The sequence below is a fragment of the Arachis duranensis genome, chromosome 1 (assembly GCF_000817695.3).
Source record: "Arachis duranensis cultivar V14167 chromosome 1, aradu.V14167.gnm2.J7QH, whole genome shotgun sequence".
Classification (NCBI taxonomy): Eukaryota; Viridiplantae; Streptophyta; class Magnoliopsida; order Fabales; family Fabaceae; genus Arachis; species Arachis duranensis.
In genome coordinates this window covers 8,446,808-8,456,404 of record NC_029772.3, presented here as the reverse complement: position 1 = coordinate 8,456,404, position 9,597 = coordinate 8,446,808, and positions in this window count along the sequence as shown.

Below are 9,597 nucleotides of genomic sequence, written 5' to 3'. Positions count from 1 at the left end.
ACACAAATATTATAATTTTATTTGTTGTTTGTCTTTCATTAAGAAGTATCTTTAAATTTTCAACAATTTTTCTATTATTAAATAAAATAACAAATTATAATATATACATTTTCTAGGTTTGCAATTTCTTGTAATATTATTTATTATACTTCATTGACATATGACATACAATAAAATAAAACAAATAATATAACAAAAAAATTGTCAATCTAAAAAATGAAACAACTTTAATTTTTTGTTCTACTTGTTTTTAAATTTTATGTTAAAATCTACATTAATTAAAGAATTTTAATATCTAAAGAAAAAAATATGTGAGAAATTTTAAGTATTTTAAAGTCAAAAGTGAAATTATAAATATTATAACATTATTTGTTATTTGTCTTTCATCTAGAAATATTTTTAAACTTTCAACTCTTTTTCTATTATTAAGAAGAGTCACAAATTAAAGTTATAATACATTTTTTAGGTTTGCAATTTCTTATAATATTATTTGTTATACTTCGTTGGCATATAACATGTAATGAAATAAAATAAATAATACTACAAAAAAAATTGCAAATCTAAAAAATGTAACAACTTTAATTTTTTGTTCTACTTATTTTTTAATTTCATGTTAAAATCTACATTGATTAAAGAATTTTAATCTTTATAAAAATTTTTAATATCTAATTTTTTTTTGAGAAATTTCAAGCACTTCAAAGTCAAAAGCTAAATAACAAATATTATAACTTTATTTTTTATTTGTCTTTCATCTAGAAGTATCTTCAAACTTTCAACACTTTTTCTATTATTAAAGAGAATCGCAAATTAAAGTTATAATACATTTTCTAAGTTTTTAATTTCTTATAATATTATTTATTATACTTCAATGACATATAATATATAATGAAATAAAACAAATAATACTACAAGAAAATTGAAAATCTAAAAAATGAAACAACTTTAATTTTTGTTCTATTTGTTTTTTAATTTCATGTTAAAATCTACATTAATTAAAGAATTTTAATATTTTTAATATTTAAATATCTAAAAAAATATGTGAAAAGTTTCAAGTACTTTAAAGTCAAAAGCAAAATCACAAATATTATAATTTTATTTGTTATTTGCCTTTTATCTAAAAGTATCTTCAAATTTTCAACAATTTTATTATTATTAAATAGAATCGCAAATTAAATTTATAATACATTTTCTAGGTTTGCAATTTCTTGAAATATTATCTGTTATACTTCATAGACATATAACATATAATGAAATAAAATAAATAATATTATAAGAAAATTACAAATCTAAAAAATGAAACAACTTTAATTTTTTGATCTACTTATTTTATAATTTCATGTTAAAATTTACATTGATTAAAAATTTTTAATCTTTATAACATTTTAATAACTAAAAAAAAAATATGTGAGAAATTTCAAGTATTTCAAAGTCAAAATCAAAATCACAAATATTATAACTTTATTTGTTATTTGTCTTTTATCTAGGAGTATCTTCAAACTTTTAACATTTTTTTATTATTAAAGAGAATCGCAAATTAAAGTTATAATACATTTTCTAGGTTTGTAATTTTTTGTAATATTATTTGTTATACTTCATTGGCATATAACATATAATGAAATAAAAGAAATAATACTGCAAAAAAATTGCAAATATAAAAAATGAATCAACTTTAATTTTTTATTCTACTTATTTTTTTATTTCATGTTAAAATTTACATTGATTAAAGAATTTTAATATTTATAAAATTTTAATATTTAAAAAAATATGAAAAATTTCAAGTACTTCGAAATCAAAAACAAAATCACAAATATTATAACTTTATTTGTTATTTGCCTTTCATCTAGAAGTATCTTCAAACTTTCAACATTTTTTCTATAATTAAAAAAATCACAAATTAAAGTTATAATACATTTTCTAGGTTTACAATTTCTTGCAATATTATTTTTTATACTTCATTGGTGTAACAGCTCAGACCACCCGCTAGCACGATATTGTCCGCTTTGGCACACAAAACCTCACGGTTTTACTTTTGACGATAGGGATGATAGTCGAAACCCCCACACTCACTTGTCAAAACGCATCATGCTAAGGAGAGGTATCCACATTCTTATAAGGCATGCTTCGTTCTCCTCCCCAAACAATGTGGGACCTTACAATCCACCCTCCTAAGGGAGTCCAGCGCCTTCGTTGGCACATCGATCCGGACTCCGACTCTGATACCATCCGTAACATTAGCACGATATTGTCCGCTTTGGCACACAAGACCTCACAATTTTATCTTTGACGATATGGATGATAGTCGAAACCCCCAACACTCACTCGTCAAAACGCGTCATGCTAGGGAGAGGTATCCACACCCTTATAAGGCATGCTTCGTTCTCCTTCCCAACCAATGTGAGACCTTACAATCCGTAACAGCCCAGACCACCCGCTAGCACGATATTATTCGCTTTGGCACACAAGGCCTCACGGTTTTGCCTTTGACGATAGGGATGCTAGCCGAAGCCTCTCCACACTCACTCGTCTAAACGCGTCATGTTAGGGATAGGTATCCATATCCTTATACGGCATGTTTCGTTCCCCTTTTCAACCGATGTGGGACCTTACAATCTACCCCCAAGGGAGCCCGACGCCCTCGCTGGCACATCGATCCGGGTTCTGACTCTGATACCATCCGTAACAGTTCAGACTACCCCGCTAGCACGATATTGTCCGCTTTGCCACACAAGGCCTCACGGTTTTGCCTTTGACGATAGGGATGCAGTCGAAGCCCCCCACATTCACTCGTCAAAACGCGTCATGCTAGGGAGAGGTATCCACACCCTTATAAGGCATGCTTCGTTCTCCTCCCCAACCAATGTGAGACCATACAATCCATAACAACTCAGACCACTCGCTAGCACGATAGTCCGCTTTGGCACACAAGGCCTCACGGTTTTGCCTTTGACGATAGGGATGCTAGCCGAAACCCCCCCATACTCACTCATTAAAACGTGTAATGCTAGGGAGAGGTATCCACACCCTTATAAGACATGTTTCGTTTCCCTCCCCAACCGAAATCGGACCTTACAATTGGCATATAACATATAATGAAATAAAAGAAATAATACTGCAAAAAAAAATTACAAATATAAAAAATGAATCAACTTTAATTTTTTTCTACTTATTTTTTTTATTTCATGTTAAAATCTACATTGATTAAAGAATTTTAATTTTTATAAAATTTTAATATTTAAAAAAAATATGTGAAAAATTTCAAGTACTTCAAAGTCAAAAAAAAAATCACAAATATTATAACTTTATTTGTTATTTGCCTTTCATCTAGAAGTATCTTCAAATTTTTAACATTTTTTCTACTATTAAAGAGAATTGTAAACTAAAATTATAATACATTTTCTAGGTTTGCAATTTCTTGCAATATTATTTGTTATACTTCATTGGAATAATAACATATAATGAAATAAAAGAAATAATACTGCAAGAAAATTACAAATATAAAAAAGGAAAAAACTTTAATTTTTTATTCTACTTATTTTTTTATTTCATGTTAAAATTTACATTGATTAAAAAATTTTAATATTTAAAAAAAATATGTGAAAAATTTCAAGAAATTCGAAATCGAAAACAAAATCACAAATATTATAACTTTATTTGTTATTTGCCTTTCATCTAAAAGTATCTTCAAACTTTCAACATTTTTTCTATTATTAAAGAAAATCGCAAATTAAAGTTATAATACATTTTCTTGCAATATTATTTGTTATACTTCATTGGTGTAACACCTCAGACCACCCGCTAGCACGATATTGTCCGCTTTGACACATAAGACCTCACGATATTACCTTTGACGATAGGAATGATAGTCGAAACCCCCTACACTCACTCGTCAAAACGCATCATGCTACGGAGAGGTATTCACATCCTTATAAGGCATGCTTCGTTCTCCTCTCCAACCTATGTGGGACCTTACAATCCACCCCCTAAGGGAGTCCAGCACCCTCGCTGGCACATCGATCCGGACTCCGGCTCTGATACCATCCGTAACAGCCCAGACTACCCACTAGCACGATATTGTCCGCTTTGGCACACAAGACCTCAAGGTTTTACCTTTGACGATAGGGATGATAGTTGAAACCCCCCACACTAACTCGTCAAAATGCGTCATGCTAGGGAGATATCCACACCCTTATAAGGCAAGCTTCGTTCTCCTCCCCAACCAATGTGGGACCTTACAATCCGTAACAGCCCAGACCACCCGCTAGCACGATATTGTCCGCTTTGGCACACAAGGCCTCACAGTTTTGCCTTTGACGATAGGGATGCTTGCCGAAACCCCCCCACACTCACTCATCAAAACGTGTAATGCTAGGGAGATGTATCCACACCCTTATAAGGCATGTTTCGTTCCCCTCCCCAACCGATGTGGGACCTTACAATAATCCACCCCCGCAAGGGAGCCCAGCGCCCTCGTTGGCACATCGATTCGGGTTTTGACTCTGATACCATCCGTAATAGCCCAGACCACCCCGCTAGCACGATATAGTCCGCTTTGGCAAAGAAGGCCTCACCGTTTTGCCTTTGACAATAGGAATGCTAGCCGAAACCCCCCACACTCACTCATCAAAATGCGTCATATTAGGGAGAGGTATCCACACCCTTATAAGGCATGTTTCGTTCCCCTCCCTAATCGAAATGGGGGACCTTGCAATTGGCATATAACATATAATGAAATAAAAAAAATAATACTGCAAGAAAATTGCATATATAAAAAATGAAACAACTTTAATTTTTTGTTCTACTTATTTTTTTATTTCATGTTAAAATCTACATTGATTAAAGAATTTTAATTTTTATAAAATTTTAATATTTAAAAAAAATATGTGAGAAATTTCAAGTACTTCAAAGTCAAAAACAAAATCACAAATATTATAACTTTATTTGTTATTTGCCTTTCATCTAAAAGTATCTTCAAACTTTCAATATTTTTTCTATTATTAAAGAGAATCGCAAATTAAAATTATAATACATTTTCTAGGTTTGCAATTTCTTGTAATATTATTTGTTATACTTCATTGGAATATAACATATAATGAAATAAAAGAAATAATACTGCAAGAAAATTACAAATATAAAAAATGAAACAACTTTAATTTTTTATTCTACTTATTTTTTATTTCATGTTAAAATTTACATTGATTAAAGAATTTTAATTTTTATAAAATTTTAATATTTAAAAAAATATGTAAAAAATTTCAAGTACTTCGAAATTAAAAACAAAATCACAAATATTATAACTTTATTTGTTATTTGCCTTTCATCTAGAAGTATCTTCAAACTTTCAACATTTTTTCTATTATAAGAAAATCGCAAATTAAAGTTATAATACATTTTCTAGGTTTACAATTTCTTGCAATATTATATGTTATACTTCATTAGTGTAACAGCCCAGACCACCCGCTAGCACGATATTGTCCGCTTTGGTACATAAGATCTCGCGGTTTTACCTTTGACGATAGGGATGATAGTCGGAACCCCCCCACACTCACTCGTCAAAACGCGTCATACTAGGGAGAGGTATCCACACCCTTATAAGGCATGCTTCGTTCTCCTCCTCAACCAATGTGGGACCTTACAATCCACCCCTAAAGGAGTCCAGCGCCCTCGCTGTCACATCGATCCGGACTCCGGCTCTGATACCATCCGTAACAGCCCAGACCACCCACTAGTACGATATTGTCCGCTTTGGCACACAAGACCTCACGGTTTTACCTTTGACGATAGGGATGATAGTCGAAACCCCCCACACTCACTCGTCAAAACGCGTCATGCTAAGGAGAAGTATCCACAGCCTTTTAAGGCATGCTTCGTTCTCCTCCCCAACCAATGTGGAACCTTACAATCCGTAACAACCCAGACCACCCGCTAGCACGATATTGTCTGCTTTGGTACATAAGACCTCACGGTTTTACCTTTGACGGTAGGGATGATAGTCGAAACCACCCACACTCACTCGTCAAAACGCGTCATACTAGGGAGAGGTATCCACGCCCTTATAAGGCATGCTTCGTTCTCCTCCTCAACCAATGTGGGACCTTACAATCCACCCCCTAAAGGAGTCCAGCGCCCTCGCTGTCACATCGATCCAGACTCCGGCTCTGATACCATCCGTAACAGCCCAGACCATCCACTTGTACGATATTGTCCGCTTTGGCACACAAGACCTCACAGTTTTACCTTTGACGATAGGGATGATAGTCGAAACCCCCACACTCACTCGTCAAAACGCGTCATGCTAGGGAGAGGTATCCACAGCCTTATAAGGCATGCTTCATTGTCCTCCCCAACCAATGTGGGATCTTACAATCCGTAACAGCCCAGACCACCCGCTAGCACGATATTGTCCGCTTTGGCACACAAGGCCTCACGGTTTTACCTTTGATGATAGGAATGCTAGCCGATGTCTCCCCACGCTCACTCGTCAAAACGTGTCATGTTAGGGAGAGATATCCACACCCTTATAAGGCATGTTTCGTTCCCCTCCCCAACCGATGTGAGACCTTACAATAATCCACCCCAATGGAGTCCAGCGCCCTCGCAGGCACATCGATCCGGGTTCTGACTCTGATACCATCCGTAACAGCCCAGACCACCCCGCTAGCACGATAATGTCCGCTTTTGCAAAAAAGACCTCACGATTTTACCTTTGACGATAGGAATGCTAGCCGAAGCCCCCCATACTCACTCGTCAAAACACGTCATACTAGGGAGAGGTATCCACACCCTTATAAGGCATGTTTCATTCCCCTCCCCAACCGAAATGGGACCTTTCAATTGGCATATAACATATAATAAAATAAAAAAATAATACTACAATAAATTTGCAAATATAAAAAATGAAACAACTTTAATTTTTTTCTACTTATTTTTTTATTTCATGTTAAAATCTACATTGATTAAAGAATTTTAATTTTTATAAAACTTTAATATTTAAAAAAAATATGTGAGAAATTTCAAGTACTTCAAAGTCAAAAATAAAATCACAAATATTATAACTTTATTTGTTATTTACCTTTCATCTAAAAGTATCTTCACACTTTCAACATTTTTTCTATTATTAAAGAGAATCGCAAATTAATATTATAATACATTTTCTAGGTTTACAATTTCTTGCAATATTATTTGTTATACTTTATTGGGATATAACATATAATAAAATAAAAGAAATAATATTGCAAGAAAATTGCAAATATAAAAAATGAAACAATTTTAATTTTTTTGTTCTACTTGTTTTTTATTTCATGTTAAAAACTACATTGATTAAAGAATTTTAATTTTATAAAATTTTAATATAAAAAAAATATGTGAAAAATTTTAAGTATTTCGAAGTCGAAAATAAAATCACAAAATTTATAACTTTATTTGTTATTTGCCTTTCATCTATAAGTATCTTCAAACTTTTAATATTTTTTATTATTAAAGAGAATCACAAATTAAAGTTATAATACATTTTTTAGGTTTGCAATTTCTTGCAATATTATTTGTTATACTTCAATGGAATAAAACATATAATGAAATAAAAGAAATAATACTGCAAGAAAATTACATATATAAAAAATGAAACAACTTTAATTTTTTATTCTACTTATTTTTTTATTTCATGTTAAAATTTACATTGATTAAAGAATTTTAACTTTTTATAAATTTTAATATTTAAAAAAATATGTGAAAAATTTTAAATACTTCGAAATAAAAAACAAAATCATAAATATTATAATTTTATTTGTTATTTGCCTTTCATCTAGAAGTATCTTTAAACTTTCAACATTTTTCTATTATTAAAGAAAATCGCAAATTAAAGTTATAATACATTTTCTAGGTTTACAATTTCTTGCAATATTATTTGTTATACTTCATTAGTATAACAGTCCAAACCACCCGCTAGCACGATAATGTCCGCTTTGGCACACAAGACCTCTGGGTTTTACCTTTGACGATAGGGATGATAGTCGAAACTCCCCCACACTCACTCGTCAAAACATGTCATGCTAGGGAGATGTATCCACACCATTATAAGGCATGCTTCGTTCTCCTCCTCAACCAACGTGGGACCTTACAATTCACCCCCCTAAGGGAGTCCAGCGCCCTCGCTGAGACATCAATCCGGACTCCGGCTCTGATACCATCCGTAACAGCCCAGACCACCCACCAGCACGATATTGTCCGCTTTGGCTCACAAGACCTCACGGTTTTACCTTTGACGATAGGGATGATAGTCGAAACCTCCCACACTCACTCGTCAAAACGCGTCATGCTAGGGAGAGGTATCCACAGCCTTGTAAGGCATGCTTCGTTCTCCTCCCCAACCAATGTGGAACCTTACAATCCGTAACAGCCCAGACCACCCGCTAGCACGATATTGTCTGCTTTAGCACACAAGGCCTCACGGTTTTGCCTTTGACGATAGGGATGCTAGCCGAAGCCTCTCCACACTCACTCGTCAAAACGCGTCATGCTAGGGAGAGGTATCCACACCCTTATAAGGTATGTTTCGTTTTTCTCCCCAACCGATGTGGGACCTTACAATAATCCACCCCCAAGGGAGCCCAGCGTCTTCGCTGGCACATCGATTCGGGTTCTGACTCTGATACCATCTGTAACAGCGCAGACCACCCCGCTAGCACGATATTGTTCACTTTGGCAAATAAGGCCTCACGATTTTGCCTTTGACGATAGGAATGCTAGCCGAAGCCCCCACACTCACTCGTCAAAATGCGTCATACTAGGGAGAAGTATCCACACCCTTATAAGGCATGCTTCGTTCTCCTCCTCAACCAACGTGGGACCTTACAATTCACCCCCCTAAGGGAGTCCAGCGCCCTCGCTGACACATCAATCCGGGCTCCGGCTCTGATACTATCCGTAACAGCCCAGACCACCCACTAGCACGATATTGTCTGCTTTGGCTCACAAGACCTCACGGTTTTATTTTTGACGATAGGGATGATAGTCGAAACCCCCCATACTCACTCGTCAAAACGCGTCATGCTAGGGAGAGGTATCCACAGCCTTGTAAGGCATGCTTCGTTCTCCTCCCCAACCAATGTGGAACCTTACAATCCGTAACAGCCCAGACCACCTGCTAGCACGATATTGTCTGCTTTAGCACACAAGGCCTCACGGTTTTGCCTTTGACGATAGGGATGCTAGCCGAAGCCTCTCCACACTCACTCGTCAAAACGCGTCATGCTAGGGAGAGGTATCCACACCCTTATAAGGTATGTTTCGTTTTTCTCCCCAACCGATGTGGGACCTTACAATAATCCACCCCCAAGGGAGCCCAGCATCTTCGCTGGCACATCGATTCGGGTTCTGACTCTGATACCATCTGTAACAGCGCAGACCACCCCGCTAGCACGATATTGTTCACTTTGGCAAATAAGGCCTCACGATTTTGCCTTTGACGATAGAAATGCTAGCCGAAGCCCCCACACTCACTCGTCAAAATGCGTCATACTAGGGAGAAGTATCCACACCCTTATAAGGCATGATTCTTTCCCCTCCCCAACTGAAATGGGACCTTACAATTGGCATATAACA